This window comes from Myotis brandtii, unplaced genomic scaffold (genome assembly GCF_000412655.1).
Source record: "Myotis brandtii unplaced genomic scaffold, ASM41265v1 scaffold668, whole genome shotgun sequence".
NCBI lineage: Eukaryota > Metazoa > Chordata > Mammalia > Chiroptera > Vespertilionidae > Myotis > Myotis brandtii.
In genome coordinates this window covers 4,544,898-4,571,116 of record NW_005370597.1, presented here as the reverse complement: position 1 = coordinate 4,571,116, position 26,219 = coordinate 4,544,898, and the positions used below count along the sequence as shown (strand labels likewise).

Sequence of the window (26,219 nt, the reverse complement as noted above, 5' to 3'; positions counted from 1 at the left end):
TTCCACACCAGACGCTCATGCTTCGATTGCCGGCCAGGCCTAGGGACCGCACCCATGCACAAATTTCGTGCACCAGGTCTCTAGTACTATAATACTTGAGAACTGTTGTAGTGAAGGCAGAGGGTACCTCCAGAAACTTTTTTTTTGAAACTCTTTCAATCCACTCCACTTGGCCCACCAATGAAATTCAAACTGTTCTTAGGAAATAACTGTGGCAGTTTTAATAGCCATACATCGTCTTTTTTAACCAGAGATTATAATCACAGAACCAAAGACCTACTAGAAATTTTAGCAATCATTTACTCTAACCCCTTATTTTAAAGATAAGAAAACTACAGTCCTGAGGGATTAAGTGATTTGCTCAAAGACAGAGGCAATTTGTGGCAGAGTCGATATTCAAACCCACGTCCTATGACTTCTAGGCCTAAGAGAATGGGATGTAGTAAACATTCTGATATAGGAATCAAAGCATTCATTCCTTCAACAAATATTTCTTTAAGGATGCCATTCTAAGCACTGGGGATTCAGAAGTAAACAAAGACAAATACCCTTGCCCTTGCAGAGTTTTCAATCTAGTAGGGAGATGCAGACAAAAAAAGAAGCCATAATAAATAAATTATACCATATGTTAGAATGAGAACAGTGCCACAGAAAAAAAGTAGAAGGGAGAAGTGTGATGGAAGAGGCTGAGAAAGTGACTTAAAGAAGACGAGTGCTTGCAGGACACAGACTTGGAAAGCTCATGTGAACCCTATCCATTCCATCATAGCTCACCTGCACAAAGTGTAGGTAATAGGGCTGAAACTCTGGGGAGAAATTCCGCCGTTTTCCTAACTGTTGACATCCATCCACCAAGTCCAACAAACACAAATCCACAATTCTAACATTCTCTCTGATAAAACGGGGGTAAAAAACAACAACTCTCTTTCTGGCTTTAGTAAGAGGCCTTGATAGGCTGATGAATTGGAATGTACTGAAAAATTGGATAAAGAGGAAATTTCAGGCTGGAAGAAGAACGAGTACATATTCTGTGTTTCGATAATGAACCAAGCCAATTTATTTCAGTTACTGCCAAATATGGATTAAAATGTGGGTCACTTCCTGAACACACCAGAAATGAAACTTAGATTGGCACCAAGTTCCCAAAACCTGATGAAGAGTTGCTCAGAACTGAGAAAAAGAGGGCATCAAAAGAGGAAGAACAATGGAAACTACAAAGAGCTAGGCCCCATCTCCCTCCGGCCCCCACTCACCCCACAACCACCAAGCACGCAGTGCAGTGGCAAAGGATCAACACCATAATCCACTTTCTGAACAGTCTGTAACCCCACGAGATGGGCACTTTTACCAAACTCACTTTACAGATAAGAAAATTGGGACAACTGAGTCTGAGAGGTTAAAATGCCCATACAATTCACAAGAAACACAGACAGGACTAGAACCCAGGTCTACCAGATCCCCCAACCATACTGGACCTCAGCAAACTTTGGCCCTTGGCCTGTTTTTGTATGTCTGACCCAGGAGCTAAAAATGGTTTTTACAGTATTAAAGGGTTATAAAAGCAAAGACAGAAAAGAATATACAACAGAGGCCCTATGTGGCCCACAGAACCTAAAATATTTACTATCTGGCCCTATACAGAAAGTTTGCTGACCCTAGTAGTCAAATCCACTGCACTAGCCAAGTACTACTGAGTGTATTTTGTTTCCCAAACCATAAAGATGGAGAGCTAGTGGTCATACGTGAGGCTATAAAGCAGTCACTCACTGGCTGCGGGTTTTGGAACTCTCCTGCATTACTTAATAGTTCTCACACAACATTTTGCTTTTATCTCTTTTAATGTTTACCAGTAGGAGCAGCCCCCCCCCCACCCCACCCCCCTGGCCTCTCTCGTATGAACCTGACACCCCATCCCCTGCTCACTAGGCACTTACTTGGCTCTGAAACACTATTTTCAGGCTGCCCAGTCTGCCCAATCCTGGTGGTCCTCAAAACTTCAAAACTGTCTTTTGTTTCTCCCCCTCCAAATCTGAATTTCCAGGGTTACGTTATTAAAACATAGCCTGATAGCCCAAACTAACTTATCCATATGTGGAGAAAAACCATGAGATATTCAGGAGGCACAGCCCTTTCTCTTCCCTGGATGGCCCTCGTTAAATTTACTCAGGCCAGTGTGGAGGAATTTTGTTGCCTTGGCCGCCTGGCAGCTATCCCCCCTTCTTCTGTATTTATAGCACCCTAATATTCCTCTGGGAAACCCTCCCTCCCTGACTTTTGGAATATTTATTTCATATGCTGTTGACTCCATTCTGGGTTCTGGCCAAACGAGCTTCAAGGATTATCTCAAGGATAAGCACGTATTCACAAAAAGCCAATGAGAGCCATGCTCAGGGCTTCGGTTCAAACTCCTGGCCACAAGTCATCTTTCCAATGCGAGGGAAGAGGCCATTTGAGAATGGTGCCAGCCTAAAGGAAAGCGAGGTTGAGAGATGCAAGAGACCTGGCCTGCAGCCATGTGAGCCACAGACCAAAGTCAGGACATCCCTGGGCTTCCCAGCTATGGACCAGAGAAAGTTCCCTTTCTGCCTAAGCAGCTCGGATTAGATCTTCCCTCCCTCGTGATGGAAAGCGGCCTGTCTGCAACTGTGCCTGATTAAAACCAACTGATAGGGTGGTGATAGAAACTGCTTCTACTGTCAGCAAAGTTCCTGGCCAATACTCTGTGTCCCTGCTGAGACCAAAGGAAGCTCACCTCTCTGCAGGAACAGGGGCTCTCTGAGAGATGTCAGAGCCTTCTAATTTAACGCAGAGTTATCTGATTAGAGCTGGGATCAGGGAGACTAAAATAGTAAGACTCTCACAATCAGAATTTCAAATTAGTACACTTTACCTCCTCCCACCCAAAGCTAGTATCTCTCCATCCTCGAAGGGAAAACAGAAAAAAAGGCAAAGGGAATACAACAGTCATAGGGCAAGTTCTCCTGCTTCTATTATGTCCAGGGTTGCTTGGCAACCGGCCTCAGCCTGGTCATTCCAATAGACAAGCAGAGGAATGAATGTCAGACCTCCAGGTCATACCGAATGTCCTGTTTATGGCCCCTTGACTCAAGGGCAGGGGTGAGTTCATGCTGTTCTACAAAGCTGGCAGAAAACAGCCAATAGGGAACCTGCTGTCCATCCTCAGGGGCTCTCCCATTGGGTTTCTGTCTCTCCCACACTGGCCAAAGACCTCTAACTTTTGCCTTCAATGAACATAAACTGTGGATGTTCCCCCAAAAACAGATTAAAAATACTTTCAAAAACAGCTTAATAGAAAAACAGGAAGATTTCTGACAGAGAGAGAGAGAGCTTTAATTGTATTACGTATTAAGATAGTAGAAATCAGTAGGGAGTGAAAGGCATGATGCATAGTCAGGAAAAGAGGCCAGCTCATATTTTAGACTCAGGACCCTGCTCACTCCACAGCCACCTCCAAGGATTCCGGCAATGAAAGCACAGCCACGGTGCTCTCTAGGTCATGAACTAATTTCAGGCATCTGAGAAGTCAGTAGAGACAGACATCTCTGCATTTAGCAACACATTTCAAAAGTAACTGTGGCAGCAGGTCTCTGCATGGTCAGTACACTGCAGGAGCAGAGGGAAAAAATGTGGGTCAACGAGTCTCTAGTGCTTAGATGTCACAAAATAGGACACCTGTGTGTGGAAAGGCAGAGACGTGATCCTGTTCCTTCTCTCTCCCTGCCTGCTCCTAAATTAAATACCTAAAAATGACTGGTTTTCCATAGATAACAGAGACCACAGCCCAAGAGGCAGAGAGAGACAAGAGACTGGCTTTCGTGCTTAAATTCTATTTAGCAAGAATGCAGTCCTAAATCCTAGAGGCTGTGTGGGAAACACTGCTGTTTGTTGGCAGAATTCCTGCTGAGACCCTTTGTCCACATGGACCTATCCAAATAAAATGATATTAAATTTTATAAAAAGTCACTACAGGGTTTCAGAGAAATTCTGTACCAAAACTATGACTTGGGGGAATCCACTGGAGGAGCAGAGATGTGGTCCCAGCCTGGGAACACTGTCAACAAACAGCACACAGAGGCCTGCGATGTGAACAAAAGTGGGAGAAGCATTTTTCTTAATATTTTTAGAGGAAAATGAAAAGTCCTTTATAATTGATTGTGAGGTTTGTCAAGGGTGCCTTCCCATATGTGGAACAATAACTAAAATGACCATTAAAACTAAAGCTTTTAAATAGGAGGGCATGGAGGAGAATATATACTATTCAAAAGTCTCCCTTTTTAAAGAAGAAGCATGAGCAAACAGTCTTGTTGATTTAAGAGGCAGCTATAAGTCCATTTCTTCTAGGTTTGAAGACTATGAAGGAATCAATTCACAGGTTAACTGACCCAGACAAGGAGATCTGGGCCTCCTCTTGGCGCTTATGACAGATTTAGAAACGCCAGATTTCTCTTTCCTTTCCTCTGCCTGACAAAAGTAAAGATAAAGAAATAGAGACCTAAGAGAGAAGAGGAGTGAGCAAAGGCAAAGGGGTGGGAAGCAAGGAAGAGGCTGCTGACAGCATTAATCAACTCTTACTCTGAATCTTGCTTTTTTTAACTCATTTCTTTTGCTACCCCAAAGACAGACTGGATCACCTTCCAATCAGAGAGGTTACACCTGATCTGTCCAAGGTGGGATCTTAAAAACAAAATAAAATCTCAATAGAACCAAGGGATGCTTGAGGCCAGGAACAAAGAGAGTTGCTTTTAGAACACACAGTCAAGCAGGACTCTTTGAAGGGACATGTGACATAATTTCACCTGTACTGGGAAGGTTAGAGGGTGAGAAGTACTATGAAGATTATAAAACAGAGTAATGCCCAGTTGGTGTGGCTCAGTGACTGAGCGTGTCGACCCATGAACCAAGAGGTCGCAGGTTTGATTCCCGGTCAGGGCACATGCCAGGGTTGCACGCTGGATTCCCAGCGAAGGGCATGTGGGAGACAGCCAATCAATGTTTCTCTCCCTTCAATGTTTCTATCTCTCTATCCCTCTCCCTTCCTCTCTCTCTCTGAAAATCAATAAAAGCATGTGTTTTGTTTTGTTTTTTAAAAAAAAGAGTAATGGTATAGAGGGGGGAAGGAATGCTACTTAAGACTTTAGGTCAGGTGGTCAGGCAAGGAGTCTCTGAATGGCCTTTCACTGAGAGCTGAAGGATGAGAAGAAGTAGCCAACCACATGAAGATCTGTAGCACAGGGATCCCAAAGGAAAGCCCTATGGCTGGAAAGTGCTCAGTGTGTTAGAGGACTTTAAGATTAGTGAAACCTAAGCACAGAGGGAGAATAGTCAAAGAGGAGGCTAAGAAGCCTTGTCACACATAAGCCACAGTAAGAAGTTAAAATGTCTTCTGAGTGACATGGGAAATTTGGGGCAAGAGAGACTATGTTTTTGAAAACATCAGTCTGCCTACCATGTGAGAAATGGATTCTATCTTACCAAGATCACTGTGGTTCTGGCTGGTCATGATTCCAATGAGTAAAAATGGTTCTGCCTATGAAAACAGAAGAGGAAATACAAAGGGAAGAAAATATGATCCAACACAATCTATCCATCAAGTGAGAGCATACAATTTTCAACAAGTGTAGGTCACCAAGTGTAGGCCCAGAATACAAGGTCATTCTGTTCCTCAGAGTAGCATTCTCTGAACACATAATCTCAAGTTGCCCCCACTACCCATCACTCTTGATCTTATTTTATTTCCGTTGCGGTATTTCTCACTATCTGACAGTGTCCTGTTCACTTGTTTTCTTTGCCCACTAAAATATAAGCTCCATATGAGTCAGAACTTTGTCTTGTTTGGAGCTATGCACCCAATACTTAGAACAGTGCCTAGAACATAAATGGAGTCCACTAAATATTTTTTGACCAGACTAATGAAGTCTAATTTCTAGAGACAACTCCTAATACAAGGATTCATCTCCAATGAGAAAGTCAGACATTCAGACGTAGAGACAGCACAAAAACAATCTTTATAGTATTCCTATCTTCCAAAAGATGAAAATAATTAGTCGTTAGAGTAGTACTATATGCTGTAATTTTGTGCCTGCGGCTTTACACACACTAAGTGATGTAAGCCTTACAATGCCCTCAAGTGAACACTATTATACCCATTGTATAAAGATTATATAGTCAGTAGCACAGCACTGGTTATGAGCAAAAGGAGTGGCATGGGACCAAGGTTCGAATCCTGACTGCAACTCTTTTGAGTTGTATGAGTTACTTTCACTTCATATGCCTCAGTTTCCTAATCTATAAATGGGGAGACTAGTATATATTGCCTAAGATTATTGTGAAGATTCAATGAAATAAAGTTTGTAAAACACAACAAAAGTCTGACACAAAAATAGTTAAATGGCGGTAGATATTCTAGTACTATTTTGGTTCAAATAAATTTAACAATGCTGTCAACACATGGGACTCTTCATTCTGTGGCATTCTGAAAAGACATCTACTCTTTGTTCCTAAGGTTCCGTTCAACCAGCAAGAAAAAGAAGGGAACAAGCAGAGAGGTAGGAGCTGAATCTTAAAGTGATGGAAAGAAATGTAAGAGCAGCCTATGTAAATTTAGCTGACAGAGAAAATAATGGCATGTCTATAAGGACTATCATTTTGGATTGCTTGATGATCGTGAAAAGAGAGAGAGGGAGAAACAACTTACCTGTCCAAAAGTAGGTCATTAGTTCAAAAAAAGTCTTGGCACGGCAAACCTGGAATATTATTTTGCATGTTCTTCTTTTATTCATCTATAATTTCTAAATTTTCTCTAATGAACATGTATTACCTATATAATCAAAAAATACAAGTTTTGGGGGGATTTTTTTTTTAATGACCAGCCTATGTGACAAGAAACGCTGGGTAATATATGCTTCAGAAGAAGGAAGAGGAATATCCTGCTATTTTACTGTAAATGGCTCTATGAACCACAGGGTTGGCAGCTTGAGGGAGGGAGATGTAAGCCATCTTATCCCAGTCTCACTGAAATATGTCCAAAATATATCCTTTCTGCGGAGTATAGAGGCAATACCTGCAAAGACTCAGATTTCATACCCAGTTCCCTGGCCTATCCCAAATAGGTTTCTAGGTCTCTAAATGGCATTATAAATACATCTAGAACTGTTCAAATAACCCAGATAACATGCTCTCATTCATGTCCCCAAATCTATCCTTTTGAAATATAAATCACTGACCTACTTTGTCAAAGACAATTTTAATAGCACCCTCTACCCCAATAATAATAGTAATGGGAAACTTGAGGCTTGTAAGAGGTCCCATTGGAGAAGCAGAAAACAAGCCCCTGGAGTTCCCCATCAAAGCCACTAACCAGGGAGCGGGACATTCTGTACCCACCCTGGTTCTGAGCATGTCCTTTCACCTCTAAAACATAGCACAGGATGTGTAACAGGAAAGAGGACCCAAGACAGCGAGTTTTACAAGATGGGACCACTCTGAGCTCAAATTTCTGCAGATTTACAGTCCCCTCAAATCTGGGAGTCTTTTTAGCTATCATCCTAAAACTCTGGAAATCAGTTTCAGGTCATTCCCATTACTAAAAGGCTTTGTTTTTCCCGTATAATCAAGAGGTCAGAGATCAGTCGCTTCTTTGGCCTTTTGGCAAGGCAAGACGGTGGTGGGGGAAGGGCAGACACAGTGAAGGAATGAGAGGGGAGAGAGAAAGGAGGAAAGAAAATGAGCGGAAGAAAAAACATAAATGGTAGAGAACATGTTATCTACACTGGGCTGGAATTTCACAGAACAGCACAAGGCCTTCAGTAAGAAAAGACTTTCGTGTTACGATCTTAGGCACTCCCAAACCATCGCCATTTCAGCCATAAGAAACGTACTTCTTTATCAGTAATTCCAAAAATGGCTAAAGATGAAACCCTCAAAATGCACCTACCCAAATCAGAATATTACTGTAATTTTTCTTCCTCTGGAGAAGCAAAAGTTCCTCTCTTTTGCTCCAAATAATGTGTCTACCTACTGGAAGTTGAGTTCTTCCTTCCCACTGTCACCGGGAAATTACTCTCTCCTGAGCCAGATCAGAACCCAGAGAGAGAGAAGAGTAAAGAAGTCCTAAACCGAGACATACATGCTCTCAGGAATGTGTGTGATATAGTCCTTTTGCACTAGCAAATCTGTCAAAAGGTGAACAGAACAAAGAAAAATTGAGTGCCAGATCCACACATCCTGGCACTGAAATCTGGGGAGCTGCAAACTGTTTGAAAACAGCAAAGGAAAAGGATATGTAGTTTAGCAAGATTAAGGAACAAAGCAAACTGGAGAGCACCACACGTTGGGCCATGGGTTAAAAATCCTGAGGAAGTGGCTGCTTAGGCCTGGGGGGATGGGAAGGATGGAGGATGATGGCTAAGGCATCAGAGTCTCCTTGGAGGATGATAAAAATGTTTAAAATTAATTGAGGAGATGGAAGAAAAATTATGTGAATATACAAAAGGTCATGAATTATACATTACAAATGAGTAAATTGGGTGGTATGTGAATTACATCTCATTAAGCTATTTTAGAAGAATCCTAAGGAAGGACCTCCAAGGTCTCCACCAACCATTGCCTAACCCACTACTGACACATTTGGGGAGCTCGGTAATATAGGTGTTAGAGGTGTTAAATTAAGAGACGTGAGTCATGCTTTTCCTGCATAACATTTCACAAGTTTCTCACTGAAGATTACCATAAAAAAAAAAAAAGTTCAATCTTCTTTCTTTAAAAGTCTCAGTTCTCCAGATTGGAGGGGAGAGGGAAGATAAGACCCGAGCCTTCAGAACCCAGACTTGTGAGAACAAGTAAATTTTAAGTTATCTTCAGCCGGTGACCATCTTCATGCTTCACTCTGTGCTGCTCCCAGCACAAACCCCCAAGCCCTGTTCTGTTGTCTTTTCACTGCAGTATGGTGTGGCGTTATGCTGGCCAGAAGAGGTGGGGAAGATGAGAAGCAAGCCAACATCATATCCCAAAAGACACTGAGGCCAAAAGCTCTCAGTTCCACTCCAATTTTCTATGCAATGGAGCAGAGCTTCCCTGCTGGGGAACTGATTACAAACCTGCTGGCTATGTAAAGAGGAAACAGGATTTCTTTCCAGAAAGAGAACCATCTTGCTGCTCTAAACGAAGCTGGCAACATAGTAGCTTGCTGACCTTGCACACTGAGCTCAGGGAGGCATAGGTCAGAGGGCCAGGAGACGGCAGCAAGCAAAGCTGTCTGAAGTCTCCAAGGCCTGGCCAGCAGACCAGAGGCAGCGAGGCACGGCCAGAGCTGGGCGAGCTACAGATGCAAAGGCACCCATCCCCAGGGCCTGCCTGGCCTCCATACTGCCCCCGTGGGAGTCATGGGGCCGATGATCTGCTGGCTACGCGGCCCAGGGTAGGTTTTGTGTCAAACATCTCAATGCACTAGTCAGATACAAACACCAGAAACCCCTGTCCTTGGAAGAGCAGCCCACAGAATTTTTTAAGAAGCAAACAACAGGGGGAAAGCAACACTGGTCTCCTGGCAGCCACACCTGGGGATCCCACACCCTGGGATCCTACCAGCTGTGGTCTGCCCTCTCATGCAGTCCTCCTCAGATGGCTGAGAACCAGCTAAGATCAGAACAGAGATAAGGAGGAGCTGTAGCAGAAATGAGTTGCCTGAGGGCACTTTCCAGGCCAGAGCAGATCAGCTCTCTCTGGGTCTGGGGCACCTCACCCTCTGGCGCCATCAGCCAGTCTCTCTCCTACTCTCCCCCAAACACCGCATACCCTCTAGCTGTGCAACAGTTCAGCCAGCTCATTATGCTCCCTGAATGTTGTGGGGGGTTTTCAAATGTGCAACAAAATTACAGACTTTGAACCCAAATGACTTTAAACTTGACAAGGGCACCAAAGGTTTACTTTGGGAAAACATTTGTCCTGTGATAGCCCATGAGCATACTAGTAAAGTGTCCCTTCAGGAGCTGCGCCACCCCCCAATGCTGCAGAAGGGTCCCAGCTCACAGGCCAAACTCATGCAACAACTGGATTGCACGTGTGGAGCCACAGGCCAAGATGCCCTGACGTGGGTAGAATCTGTACTCTTTTGAACCATCCCCCCTCCCCATGGTTCCTTGACCTGCCACAGAGCTCCTTCTAAATACCTGAGATGTCCTAACATGAGGCTAGCCAGCACAGCTATGCACGTTGCGGGGGAGACAAAGAATTTCAGACCAGGTTTATGTAGGATCTCTATGGGCCTATACAGACTTAATGTGTGGTCCAAGGACCCCCTCCAGGCAAATCACCTGTAAGGAATGCAGATTTCCATACCTCATCCCAGAGCTCATCCATCAGAATTTCCTGTGAGAGCCTGGGAAGCTACAGTTAGGGGAATTCTTACACGCATTCACATCTAAGATCCACTACCTTACAACACGGATAATCTAGAAATGACAATAATGGCATGTTCCAATTATAGGGCACTTACTCTGCATCTGTTTACCCTGCTAAGCACAACACCTACAGTTATCTCATGAATTCTTCACAATAATATTGTAAGGTGGATATTTATCACCTTTGTACTTATACTGCTTTCTCCAGTTTCACTTCCAAAGGTCAAATCCAAAGGCCTCTGGACATGCCCTCACCTAACTGGCCAGGATGAAACACCTGGTCATAGAGCAAAAGTCTCTCCAATTCTCTTCTACCCACCTATTCTGCTGAATGTCGATATTCCCCAGGATTTTGGCCTCCATTCTTCTCTCACTCCGTGCCAGTGGTTCTTCACTTTTGCTACACATTAGAATCACCTGGGGAGCTTTTAAAATTCCCCATGCCCAAGTTGCAACCAAGACAAATTACATCAGAATCTCCAGGGATGGGTCTCAGGCTCCTTAGGTGATTTCAATGGGCAGCTGTGCCCAGGAACCATTGCCTGGGCCTCGAATAGCACCTGGTGAGACCCAAACCTACACCGGTACCCCATCTTCTCCAGAGCGGCAGACCCGTGTTCCCACCACCTTGCAGGTGTCTCCCCCTGCATGTCTCCTGGGAACAATTCAGCAAGGACAAGCTGACTTACCTCCATATCCCCGTCATCCACACGGTTATTCTCCTGTGGTACACAGTTCAGCCATCACCCCAAGACTCCTACCTCCTCTGTCCACTATAGACTACATGTTCTCTTCACCCAGCACATCTCAAAAACGCCATGGAAGCCTGCATTCTCCTCTATAACTTATCAGCGTTTGACTGAATATCCAAACAATAATTCCATTAAGACAGATTTTAAAACAAAGTATACTTACTGCCACTCGCTTTGTATACCCTTGGCACACTGCCACCTACTCCAACACCTGTACCCTCAGCTGAGAAGCACAGCCCACCTTCCCTCCCCTCCCCAGCATGATGGCCAGATGGTTCACTCTCTTGCATGCTTCTGCCTTGGCACAGTGTTACGCTGAGTAAAGCTCAAATCACCGATAAGATATGGGATTATTTTACATAATACATTGACAAAGTTGCAACCAAAACAAATTACATCAGAATCTCCAGAGATGAGTCCCAGGCTCCTTAGGTGATTTCAATGGGCAGCTATGGCTGAGAACCACTACACCTTAGAACAGTGATGGCGAACCTTTTGAGCTCGGCATGTCAGCATTTTGAAAAACCCTAATTTAACTCTGGTGCCGTGTCACATATAGAAATTTTTTGATATTTGCAACCATAGTAAAACAAAGATTTATATTTTTGATATTTATTTTATATATTTAAATGTCATTTAACAAAGAAAAATCAACCAAAAAAATGAGTTCGCGTGTCACCTCTGACACGCGTGTCATAGGTTCGCCATCACTGCCTTAGAATCACCTGGAGAAACATATTTTCAATTTAATGATTATTTCAAGACATTTTAGGAAAAAAAATATTGCTAACCACATCAAACCTATGATTTCAGAATGTCATAAAGTTCCCTTTTTAACAAGTACAGTTTTTCAAAGGAAATAAACAGTAGTAAAGTGGACAAAAATAACAGAGGTGGTTTCAAATGCCTGCGATTTGGAACACTGCCTCATTGGACTTGATAAGCCTTCACCTGCCTTTCCCAAAGTTCTCTGCTCCCTCTTCCACAGACCCTTTCAGACTGCTAGCAATCATCCTGCTGTACTTACTTTCGGACTGTCTATGCCTCCCCTGCCTGTCAAGGCACTGAGCTCCGAGAAGACAGGGACTGTGCCTGTCCGGTCCCAGAAACCCACCACCAGGAGCCTTCCACGCCAACGTGAGCTGTCACAGGCACTGGGCTAGAGACCACAGAGGACAGATGACATACTAGTAATCCTGTCCTCCACTGGGGGAAGTGCTAAACTCTGCAGAAGAGGCTGACAGAAGAGAGATGTCAGACAAAACTCTCTGTTCCCTCTCCACTCCCCAGAAGCTTCACTGGTAGACAAGGTGTGCCTACTGGCCCAAAGTCATGACCTCCCGTCACCAAAGGTAGAAGACTGCCCGCCTTCAATAGCCACACTTCCTGAATAATGCACATGCTGCACAAAGATAAAACTCAACAGCACCCTCACTAGGAACACAAACAAGTTCCCTGGGGCTGTAAGTTCAAGTGACTCCTGGTACACTGTGTCTCATTTTAGGGAATGATTTTGTTGTGGCTTTTAATTCCAGAATCAACAATACATACAGAGACTGGGGAGTAGGAAATGGAGAAAACTCTAAGCATTGTTTTACTACAGAGGCCACTCTGTCATAAACTAAATAATGAGCTTCCTTCCTACTTTAAAATCACAATTTAATAAATAAAATAAAATTCAGTTCACGCGGAACTTTTCAGAAACACTCCTATGAGACTTTTATCGAAATGAAAAAAGTGCATACTCTTGTACCCAGTAGTTCCATTTCTAGGAAGTCGTCTTACAGATCTACTCACATATGTGCCCATGACAGGTAACACCAGGATGCTCACAGCAGCATTGCTTGTCATGGTAAAAGACTGGAAATCATCTAAATGTCTATTATTAGGGGCGCTCGTTAAATAAACGATGTTATATCCATACAGTGGACTACAATGCCAATGCAATGCTAAAACTAAGTTAGCTCTACATGTACCAATGTAGAATATTATCTAAAATATAATAAAATAGTGTCACACTGCAAATATATGCAAAACACTGCATATGGCGTGCTACTAAAAAAATACATAAATATATTTGCTGGCATATGCATAAATTATGTATGAAATATATACAAGAACCTGTAAAATGTTGCCTCCCAGTAGAACTAAGGATCAGGAGACAGTAGGAATTGAAAGGGTAAATTCCTTTTGGTCCCTTTTGAATATTACCTACTTACACTTTTTAAAAAGAAACATAGGTATGAATTTAAGTAAAAATGTTTTTTTAATTTTATTTGCTCAACTGATAATCATTTTCGACCTGCTGGCCCGCAAGTGCAATAATGAAATTCGCAGTCAGGAATCTGTTAAGGTTTTAGTTGTATCTGCTTGACGTCTCAGTGGCACAGAAACTGCCAAGGTTCCACTCGATCTGCCTGGAAATCTATCTGAAGTCTACCTAAAGAACAGGAGGAGCCAGTTCATATTTTCAGTGTTCAAAGTGGCCTTGAAAGCACATCTGATAGCAAGATCAGATGAGCTTTGAAATCTACCTGTGGTGTCTTTACAAACCATGTGAAATGGGGTTGATTTTGGCTTTTCCTTTGAAGCAGCAGCAGGAGTCAAAGCGTAGCTACTGGCGTGGCCCAGAGAAGCCAGCCAGTTAACAAGGTTTGGTCCAGAATTCCCAAGCCCCTCAAACCTTTGTTCTTCTGGCAAAGAAAACACAGGCACGCACACAGACCACTCTAACCCCAGGAATCTCCTCTTTCTAAATATAGTAGGCCACTGCCCAGCCTCCAAGCTCACCCTCTGCAGCATTCTGTGCCTTCCAACCAAGGTGAAATGAGCCAGATGTAAACATGCCATGACAGCTTCTGGCACACACTGAGGAGCTGTTTTCCTTACTATTTCCTCTCTTTCTCCATACTGGGATTCTACAAAAATGTGTAAACCCCAGTGACTCTAATTTGTAAACATTCCTCTGGCCATTAATGCTGTTTTCTCACCCTAACAAATGTGATTTCCTTCTCGGTCCCTGAAATTTAATGTTGAAATATCCCATTAGATATGGGCAAAGCCCCATCCCATCACCCATTTTATCTGTAAGCACCTGCAGCTCAGAAAAGATACCAGACAGGCCCAAGGACACAGCCAATTAATTGTAATCTCTCTCTCTCTCTCTCTCTCTCTCTCACACACACACACACACACACACACACACACAGGCACACACACCTACACATTTTTTTCTATCCCCTCGTTTAGAATCCATGTCAGTGCCTAACAGAAAGGCCTGATCTGTTAAGAACACTTCCAGCCCTAACCGGTTTGGCTCAGTGGATAGAGCTTGGGCCTGGGGACTGAAGGGTCCCAGGTTCAATTCCGGTCAAGGGCATGTACTTTGGTTGCGAGCACATCCTCAGTAGGGAATGTGCAGGAGGCAGCTGATCAATGTTTCTCTCTCATCGATGTTTCTAACTCTCTATCCCTTTCTCCTCCTCTGTAAAAAATCAATAAAATATATTTAACAAAAAAAGAATGCTTCTAATTTAAGCAAAAAGTTAAATAAGCTTTAGAAATAATCTAACACACTCAAAAGAGCACTAGACAGGTATCAACTGGCCAATGTGATGCAAAGGACCTAAACAATAGATGTCAAAAAGCTTGTAAAAATTGGAGTTTGGCAACAATTCCACTTGAAGGAATCTTCAAGGATTCTGGGAATCTTCTAGCCAAACTAGTGTGGGAATACTGGGACTCACACACAAAGGTGGGTATGCAAGTAATCCCTGCAGCACTTCCTCTATAGTGAAAAACTGTGACAATCCAAACATCCTGCAATAGGAGGCTAGGTACATAAGCTATATTTGCACATGACAGAACTTTCTGCAGTCACTAAAAAGAATGCACTTATGTACATGTACTGACAGGGAAGATTACTAAAACATAGTATTAATTAGAAAAACAAAACAGAGAATAACTCATATAGTATAATCCCATTTATAAAAAAAATATGCACAGAAAAAAAGACAAGAAAAAAGCATACTGAGCTGGTGACAGTGGTTAACTAGGAAGGGGGCTTTACTCTGTTCATTTCCATATTCTCTGATGCTTTTATAAAAATGTATTCATAAACCATGTAATTTTTTTTTGTCTTTGCACGGTAAGATTAGGTCATTCATTCAAACTGTTCATTTTCCCCTCAAACCTAATACTACTCCCAAGTCTTATTTCATAAAATAGCACCATCATTCATATAATTGCTCCAGCCAAAAACATTTAAATCATTCTTGACTTCTCTTTTTCTCATAACCCAAATCTAATCAAACAGCAAATCCTATGGACTCTACTTCCAAAAATACCCAGAATCTGACCACCATCTCTGATGCTGCCACTCTAGCCCCAGGTGCCATTGCCTCTTACCTGACCTATTAGAACAGCCTCCTAACTGGTCTCCTTGCCTCCATTCCTGCCCCACTATACCTATTCTCCACACAGCGGCCCCAAGATCTCTTAAAAACACAAGTAGGACATGTCACAACCTCCCATGGCCATGGCTGCCCATCACACTTAGAATGAAACCCAGAGTCCTTTCTGGGTCGCAAAACCCCCATAACCTGACTCTTGGACTCCCTGCCTGTTCATTTGCCATCACTCTGCTCCAACCACACTGGTCTCCCTGCCAGTCCTCAAGCACTCCATGCACTGTCCCTCCTCGTGACTTCTGCACCTACTACTGCCATCCTAAAAACCCTTACTGTGTAGTATAGGGCTTAGAGGACATGGTAGAGCAGAGCAGGGCCCCATGTGTGTTAGTGAAAGCCTTCCTTTGATGGCAAGAAATACATAATTTGAAACATACTGGATTATAGTTAAAAGTTAAAACTAGGGTCAGTCAGAAATGTAAATCTAGAAAACCACTTTGACTGTTAGCTCTATATGGGCACCCCTCCCTAGGTTAACTTTTAGAAACGCAGTGGCCTTGACAGAGTAACAAAGTCACCTTCATGGGCTGCTTTCCCCAATTGCTCAGTGGTGATAGGTTCCTCCCTGACCCATTCTCACTTTGTCAAGTCATGGGGTTTGTGATCATTAGCTTACACTGGCCGGAATTAGGACAGCCAGCCTGCCACCTCTGCCCAGAGAGATGCTGGCTGGCCTGCCCAGAGCAAACACTTGAATGTCAGCTTCCTAAGAGCCACCTTCCTAAGCCCTGGGATCCTGAAACTGACCAGTCATATGCATCTAAGCATTAAAGTAAATGGAATTAAAAAGTCCCCAAATGAGGGCTAATGAAGAATACACTGAAGACTGTTCACTTAACCATCAAAAGTTTTATGAAACAAAGTAAAAGCGGGAGGGGATCCAAGATATAAAATACTGCCCAACAAAAATATCTGAAGACATTTCAGCAAAGAAAATGCACCAATGGCCAGTAAGTACATGAAAAGATGCTCGAGATCATTAGTCATCAGGAAAAACACAAGTTAAAACCACAATGAGATACTACTTCACAACCACTAGGATTGCTACAATCAAAAAGGCAGTCTAACAAGTGTTGGAGATGACCTGGAGAAATTACAACCCTAGTACATTGCTGGTGGGGATTTAAAATGATGCTTCTGCTATGGATAACAGTTTGGCAGGTGTTTGTTGTTGTTTTTTAAATTAAACATACATTAACTATAGAACCTAGCAATTTTACTCCTAGTAAGAAGTGAAATACGAAATGAAAACATATGTCTACAAAAGACATATATACAAATTTTCAATGTAACATTCATAAGAACCAAAAACTAGAAAGAACCCAAATGTTCATTAGCTGGTGAATGGGTAAACAAAACAGGATTTACAAAATAGAATACTCTTCAGTAATAAAAAGAAACAAACCACTGATGCATGCTACATCATGGATGAATCTAAAAACATTATGCTGTGCTAAATGAAGATGCAATAGACCACATACAATTCAATTTAACTTAAATTTTCAGAAAAGACAAACCTATAGGGATATTTAGGCTGTCTAACTCTTTGAAGTATTCCCTCTCAGGATCCCCTGAGGTTAGACTTAATCTACTGTCCTACTCATTCATTTATTTATTCAAACATTATTTATTGAGCACCAACCAAGTGCTAGGGGCTCTGACAGGCCAGTGGGAGACAAGAAACTCAGAGAAAGACTCTCATAGGGTTTACATCAAGCTAGGAGAGCCAGACAAAAATAAGCCAACATATAAGTCAGCAAAATAACCTGAGCTATTGATATATACATGAAGAAAATACCAATGGAAGGTATGGTTGACATTGACCAGCTGGGTGGGCAGGGATTCAGCCCGCCTGAGGACACCTCTGATGGAGGCTGAAATGACTAGAAGCAGCCAACTGTGCAAAAGAAGGTCTAGAGCTAAATCTTCCCAGTGGAGGGAAGAGCAAGTGCAAATGCCTTGGGGTAAGAAAGAGTCTGCCCTGCCCAAGGAATGAAAAAGTGACAGTACTGCCAGAACATGCTGTGGGGGAGCCTGTGACTATGATGAGCTATCAGTCCTGTGGTTCTGTTACATTATACAGCACAAGGAATTCATCAATTGACTTTCAGTTCATCAAAAAGGCGATTATCCAGGTGGGCCTAATCTAATCACAGGAACCCTTTAAAATCTGGGAGTTTTCCCTGGCCCGTGGCAAAAGAGGAAATCAGAGTTTCAGTGGGCATTCTGAGGACTAAGAGGGCTCTTGCTGGCTTTGAAGATGGAGCAGCCATAAGCGAAGGAGTGTGGCTATCCCTTAAGAACAGAGAGTGGCCCCTGCTGACAGTCAGCAAGAGAATGGGGACCTCAGACAGCCACCGGAAAACGAATCCTGTGGACAACTGAAGTGAGGTGGATGGAAGATTCTCCCCCAGAACCTCCAGGTGAGAGACTTTTTGTGGGGTGATGCAAATGTTCTAAAATTGGATTGGGGTGTTGGTTGCAGAAATCTAAATTGTACAATTAAAACTGGTGAAATAATTCAATAAAGCATTGAAAAAAAACTCCCTAAAAATATGAAGACCTAAAACAAATGACTACTTTGAAAAGAATAACCATAAACTTAATGTTCTTGAGATACATACCCATGATAAATCAATAGGTTAATTCAGAGTGTTAGTGATCATTCTGAAGGGGTATAAAAGAGGAGAGGGGGGAAAATACCTTTTTATAAACTTAAAAGAGAAAGAATAGTCTTTCTTTTTTTTTTCTTTTCTTAAAGACCTAAAACAAATGACTACTTTGAAAAGAATAACCATAAACTTAATGTTCTTGAGATACATACCCATGATAAATCAATAGGTTAATTCAGAGTGTTAGTGATCATTCTGAAGGGGTATAAAAGAGGAGAGGGGGGAAAATACCTTTTTATAAACTTAAAAGAGAAAGAATAGTCTTTCTTTTATTTTTCTTTTCTTAATTTTCATCCAAGGATGTTTTTCATTGATTCTAGAGAAAGGGAGAGGGAGGGAAAGAGGGTGAGAGGCAGAGAGAGGGGAAGAGAGAGAGAAACATCCATGTGAGAGAGAAACATCGGTCAGTTGCCTCCCATACCCACACCCACTGGGGATGGAACCTGCAACCTGGGTACTGCCCTGACCAGAAATCAAACTCACGACCCTTTGGTGCATGGGACAACACTCTAACCAACTGAGACACACCAGCCAGGGAAGAATAGTCTTTCTTAATGATAGTTGTTGGTAATTAAAACTCAACAAATAAGATATTCAACCATAAAAAAGGAATGAAATTCTGATACATGCTAAAACATGTATGTACCTTGAAAACATTTGGCTAAGTGAAACACCAGGTAAACCAGACACAAAAGGACAAATGCTGGATTATTCCACTAATATGAGGTACTTCGAGTACTCAAATTCATGGAGAGAGAAAGTAGGATAGAGATTTACCAGGTACTAGGGGAGGAAATAATGGGGCGTTATTGTTTAGTGGGTATAGAGTTTCAGTTTGGAATGATGAAAAAGTTCTGGAAAAAGATAGGATTGTTCGTTACCCCCTGAATCTAAAATACAGAGAACACCAAATGTGGCTGAGGATGTGCAGCAACAGGAACTCTCACTCATTGTTGGTGAGAATGTAAAATGGTGCAGCCACTTTGGAAGATAGTTTGGCAGTTTCTTACAAAACTAGATATACTCTTACCATACCCTATGATCCAGCAATTGCACTCCTTGGCATTTACCCAAATGAGTTGAAAACTCATGTCTGCACGTGAAACTGCTTTATTCATAATTGCCAAAACTTGGAAGCAACCAAGATGTCCTTCTATAGATGAATGGATACATTCCTGTGGTACATACGGACAATGGCAAATTGGTCAGTGATAAAAAGAAATGAGCTATCACGTCACAAAACAAATGGAGGAACCTTAAATGCATATCGCTTAGTGAAAGAAACCAATGTGAAAAGGCTACATACTGTATGATTCCAACTATATGACATTCTGGAAAAGGCAAAACTGGGGAAACAAAAAGTTTAGTAGTTGTCAAGGATGGGGCGTAGGAGTGAAGCACTAGGGATTTTAGGGCAATGAAACTATTCTGTATGATACTATAATGACCAATACCTGTTATTATACATTTGTCCCAACCCACAGAATGCACAACACAAAGAATGAACCCTAATGTAATCTATGGACTTTAGTTAATAACATTATATCACCACTGTAACAAATGTACCTCACTACTTGAAGATGTTAATAATAGGAAGGAATAGGTGTGAGAGACTATATGGGAACTCTCTATACTTTCCACTCAATTGTTCTAGAAACCTGAAACTGCTCTAAAAATAGAGTCTATTAATTAGTTTTAAAAGCAGGGAGGAGGAGAGCTTAAGTCTCAGTCAGTGGGTTGAGAACTACAGATTAGATGCAATTTATTCAATCCAATCGAGAGCAGAATGAATTAAAGTGGAAGGACTTTTTTTTAAAGCCAGTGTTATATAAAAACTGCAAAACCTTATTTGGATTTAATTTGCTATTGTTTATATTTGTATGAATAACACTCCAAATGTCAGTATTGCAAAATATCATCATTTACAAATAATCAGGAAATCTTTTTTCCCCCTTTTATTTGCAAGGTGATAAAGCAAAGCAAAGGAACTGGGGAAAATGTTTTGCTAACTCAATACCCATTTGTTCCTTTAGGATTTTGTGAGTAATATAATTACTCCTAAACAAAGCTGGCTGGCATTGAACATCCTTTGAGAGTTTATGCCATTCAAGAAGGGTTTATCTCACTATTGCAAAAAGCCTGTATCAAATCCTTAAAAAGCACAAAAAAATGATATGCTTTAAAGCACACAACTCTTTGTGTCAATTTTTTACTCATTTTAATGAACAAAGAGGATGAACCATTGCTCTTACCAAATCAGGAATAGGATTTTTGGCTTCCCTGTTCAATGCTTTTTTTACCCAATTAAAATATAATGACTTCCAGTCATAAAATAAATTAGTCATTGGGATAGAATATATAGCATAGTTAATAATACTGTAGTGAATATTGGAAAGTTTCTAAGAGAGTAAATCTTAAAAGTCTCATCAAAAGAAAAAAATTGTAGCTGTGGAAATAAACTTATCATGGTGATCACCTCACAATATATACAAATATCAAACCATTATGTTGTATACCTGAAACTAATATGATATGTTAATTATATCACAATAAAAATTTGAATTAAAAAAGAAATTGCTATAAAAGAGAAACTCTATTGTTTTACAAAGCCAAGAGATAGTCAGAAACCCTCCTACAATGGTTCTTTAACCCAATGATGGAGAAACACAATACAAAGTAAGTATCAATTATTCTTTGATACCTAGGGCTCAGAGTTTGAAAAACAACTGGGGTGAGACAATATTCTCACTTAATCTAGCACCTGCTGCATGTTTCTCCTTTCTAAGGTCTAGATCTATAAAGAATTTGCATCTTCACTGCCAGCGTGTTTACTGAAGCATCGAAGAGTCATGTTCAAGAGAAGGCCCTGTAGTCCATTGCCAGGTTCAAAACTTGGTTGTACACCTTCCTAGTTGTGTGACCTTAAACAAGTTACCCCAACTATAAAATGCAGAAAAATAAGAGTATTCATCTCACAGGATGGTGATAGACTTAATGAGACAATGTGTGCACTTAGCATAGAGCTGGGCACTTGGTAAGTGCTCAATAAACAAGGGCTGCTGGCATTCTTATTAGACTACTTTCTGTTAAATTCACTGTGGTTGCCTTTGGGGGTGTGATGCAGGCCAGATATCTCAGAATTATAACCTGTCAAAAATGCAATGGAAAAGGTGTGTCATCTCCAAAACAGCTCCTGAAAACTATGGGCTCAACTAGAGAAATATAAACACATTCATTTCATTTTGTTAAAAAAAAGTGTTACCCAGAAGCAGAAAAATACCTACCCAAGAGTAAGGCTTGATTCAGTATCACACAGCCTGCCCAACCTGACTAAAAGCTCACTGAGAGAAGGGACTAGATGCTTAGTCTTGTTTTGGTAATCTCTTTTGTATCCATCAAAGTACCATGAACTAGAATAAAGCCAGTTCCCTCTCCTGGGTTGGAAACACAAAGGCACACCTGGGTTTCCCTGGGCCCTGGGACACGGTTCAGTCTTTGGGACCTCATCTCTACTTAAATCCCCCTGAGGAAGAGAGAGCAACTTACAGAATTCCAATCAAGAACTCTGTGCCTAAAGCTGGTCAACCGCCACTATCTTGGAGAAAACTATTTAAATTGCACTTCTGATGTCCAGAATAGGCCAATCTATAGAGACAGAAATTACATGAGTGGTTGACTAGGGATTGGGGAAGTGGAGTTGGGGAAAAATGAATGACTGCTAATGGAAATGGGGTTTCTTTTTAAAAATATTTTTTTTATTGATTTCAGAGAGGAAGGGAGAGGGAGCGAGAGAGAGAAAATCAATGATGAGAGAGAATCATTGATTGGCTGCCTCCTGCACACCTCCTACTTGGGACTGAGCCTGCAACCTGGGCATGTGCAACCTGGGCATCAAATAGTGACCTCCTGGTTCATAGGTCAATGCTCAACCACTGAGCCACCAACCTGGCAAGAATGGGGTTTCTTTTGAGGGTGATGAAAATGTTCAATTGATTGTGGTGATGGTTGTGCAACACTGTGAATGTACTAAAAACCATTCAATTGGATGCTTTAAATGGGTGAACTGTACAGTACGGTGAATTATATCTCAATAAAGTTGATATTTTAAAATGTGCATTTCTGACTCACCTTAGACTATGAGAATAAGGATACCTCACTCTGTCTCAGAGAACAGAAGTCAAATTTAAAGGGGCATATCCCCAGCAATAGGTTCATAAACCAACTGCCAAGATAGAAACACCCTCACCACCTCTCAAAAGCAACAACCTGATTCACTTTCATTTCTATGAAACTACATTTGTTTTGCCATTGACTCCATGAGACAGTCAGACATGAAGTCCAATACATTCCACAAGCTTTCCCTACAAGGCAGAGAGAGGCAGCCAGCACAACCACCGAGGCAGGGAGTTACTCCTGCAAGAAGATTGAAAATTCAAGCTGCCGGAATGTTATTAGGAACAGCAAAGATATTAGGAGACTTACTTTTTTTTCTTTCTCTTTTTAACTGTGGTTTTTTGGTTTTGTTTTGTTTTGGGTTTTTTTGGCATAGCCACAACTTTACACAAACATTACCAGGATTCTTCCCACCAATAGTTAATACATACACCACTGTGTAAGCTACCAACAACTGGCATGAAGGAAGCAGGGGCCTAACTCTTTATACCCAAACCAAATTTACCAACCTTCTACTCATAAGTGACTTTTGCTCCAAGTTTTGAAACCCCTGAATGCTGGAAGATGATAACTATCACTAATTGAGCAGTGCTATGCACCAGCTCAAGCGAATGTATTTTCTTTATACACAATGTTTCATTTAGATCTCACAACCACTCCAGGGGGTGAATGTGGCTATTCTCCTATTACATAGGAGGAGCTCCAGCTTAGTGACTTACCCAGAGTCGCCCAGTATGTGATGGGGTCAAGATTCAAACCCAGGAAATCCTAAATTTCTTAATTCTGTAAGTCCCAAATTCATCTTGATCCTCTACTGCCTCTATAGGAGAGAGAGAGAGAGAGAGAGAGAATCCTCTTCATTGAGACACTGATTAATCAGGTCAAGGAAAGGGTCCTGGGCGGATAAGTGCCCACAGAAAAGGCCTGAACAAATCAGCATAGAAAAAGTGACAGGGAGGCTCAAAGGCACTACTGCACATCAAATGAGAACTATCTCCAAAGCCAGGATTTTTAAAAATGTAGGTCCCAAATCATCTTATTGCTTATCTTCTATGTGTCCTGACCAGAAGTTTGGACTCGAGGGAAAGACTGTAAGTTCATTTTATGGAGTCCATGGTGTTTACCAGATTTTCAAGGGGACTCTAGAGAAAACTGACCTAGTGGACAGTTTTGCTTCAGGATTAAGTGCACAGGCTTTGGAATCAGACCACTTGGTTTAAATATACTTATTTGCTGTGTTGCCTTGGGCAGGTTACTGATCTCTCTGATCTTCAGTTTCCTCACGCATAAAGTGGAAGCAGCAATAACAATGATCTCACTGAACCTTGGCAATCCCTAAAGGCCAGTTTTATTGCCCCATATAAACACACAAATAAAACTTAAATCTAAAGATCTGTAAATACTAATTATAAAATAAAGCCATAAAAAAAAAGAATACAGAAAAAAAAATAAATAAAGCCATAAAATTTTAGAGCTGGAAGAAACTATAAATCATCCAAACCACTGTTACTTATAAATTATGTACTTATTTTTTAAAATACTACCTTTACATTTACAGTAGGGATAAGTATCACCCAAAGGAAAACAATACACAAATACTAATATAGTAGTAGTATATACAATGTAGCAAGCACCTAATGATAACGGAATGCCTGAAGTCTGGGATTTCATCCTCTTATAGTGGTTCTCAACCTTCCTAATGCTGTGACCCTTTAATACAGTTCCTCATGTTGTGGTGAACCCCAACCATAAAATTATTTTCGTTGCTACTTCATAACTGTAATTTTGATACTGTTATGAATCATAATGTAAATATCTGATATGCAGGATGTATTTTCATTGTTCGTGACCCACAGGTTGAGAACCGCTGTAAGAGGTCACATGACCTGTCCAAGTAGTAGTAGAGCTACATATTCAGAGATTAGAACACTTAGTTCCATGTAAGACTTTCCCCCAAATTACAGGTCTGGTCAATTCCATTACACAACTTCAATAACTCTTAAACCCTATCACTGCATTATTTCCTCCTACCCAAAGAATTCTTACACACACACACACCCCAATTATAGCAGTCAAATAAACTACCAGCCACATGCTTGCACCCTCTTCAAATTCAAGGCCAGATACAAAATCAAAGTCCTAATTCCAGAAGGCTTGGTCCATAGGGTCCATTCTGCGTAAGTGGGATGGGGCAGGATTAAGAGCTCTGCATCAGCAAGAACTCCATCTCCAGCTCAGACCAAGTCGGGGTTCCAAACTAAGCCCGGCTGCTAGTGTGGCTCTGGACTAGTGAATCCCCCAAGCCTGTTTTCTCATTTGTAAAAAGAGTAACAGCACATGAGATAATTCTACTGAGTCCCTGTAGCCCCAGGGGCTGAGTATTCACTGCTCCACCCTCCATGCCCAGGGCAGTTCCCAGCACACAGCAGGCACAGCATTGAAATGTTCACTGGATAAAGCAGAGGCCTGATTAAAGGCCTGAGATTCCATCAAAATTGGTGGGGCCCAATCTGTAAATGGGCTCCTAACTTACTCCAAACCAGGGGTCAAGTATTCCCTGAACCCAGGGTGACCCTGATCATTGACAAAGGAAGAATCTGTTTACAAGCTTCAGGTCACAGTCTCCAGCCTCTGAGGAGCCTCATCACGTCCCAGTTCTACGTTTATTTCACCCCAAAAGGTTGGCACCTGCTGCCCTGGGGTTCCATTGTCTTCCTCTTCATTTTTAGAAAAAAAAAAGGCTCACAAAATGACATCTCAGGCACCTGCCTTCCGTAAGTCTCCTTTAGTGAGGCTGGGGAAATTCTCACAGTTAGGTCCTTCATCTGCCAACGCAACCTTTCTCAGCTGAAAGGTATTGCCTACGAAGAAATCCATCACAGAGACAGGAAAAGTGAAGTCAAAGTCAATTTCCCTCTCTGCCTTCACATTATTCCTGATTCTCAAAACTAAAAGATGGGCTGGACTATTTTTAAAGGGACGGCCTGAAAAAGCACCCAAAGGATCTCACAATCTAAGATGCTCATCCCCAGGCCACTCTTGTTTGGCCGGAAGAAGCAACTCTCTAGCTCTGCAAAAAGAGTCAAGGGAAAATCACACACAGAATGCAGATTTCATTTCTACCCCCACCGCAAGGAAACAAGCAAAAGTGGTTTTACAAAAGGTTCCAGAATCTTGAGGAATAAGTTTAAACTTCTCTTTTCTGATCGAGAACCGAGGGCATTTCTTCTCAGACCGTTGACGTTTCAAGGATAGCGGGAGAGGTAAGAAGGAGAGCAAGGGAGCGGAAGGGGGCAGCGTCAGGATGTGTTCCTTCTATTTTTAAACACTCGCCCACGGTTCAGAGTAGAGGAACACTCGGGTTCTGGAGCCCCACCCCTATCACCTCCTGTTAAGCACCAGAATCAGGACCTGCCTTCGTACACGGTTCTGATTCTCGATGCGGGGTTTACTGGCCGCCAACCCTCCAAAGAATCCCGGGCTAAGCAACCATTGCACCCAGCCCTTCTCGCGTGCCTTTCGGACAACCCGGCGGCCCCGAGCAGCCTGAAGCTGCGTGCCGGGAGCGAAGCAGTCCCAAGCCGCCTGTTCCCGAGGGGAGGCAGCGCCCCCTGGGCAGGGGATGCTCCATTCCCACGCTGGGCACCCAGGGGTGAGCAACTCTTCCCCGAGGAAACCAGAGCCGGGGGCGCGAGCGTTTCCCACAGGCTGCGGCGCCCCGGGCACCGCCGTCCC

At 42.1% G+C, this 26,219-nt stretch overlaps 1 protein-coding gene across 1 annotated transcript in view; it reads right to left on the bottom strand.

Annotated features, from left to right (window-relative positions):
* ARHGAP26 (Rho GTPase activating protein 26) overlaps positions 1-26,219 on the bottom strand; it is a 409,256-nt gene that overhangs the window by 382,573 nt on the left and 464 nt on the right. The window lies entirely within an intron of this gene.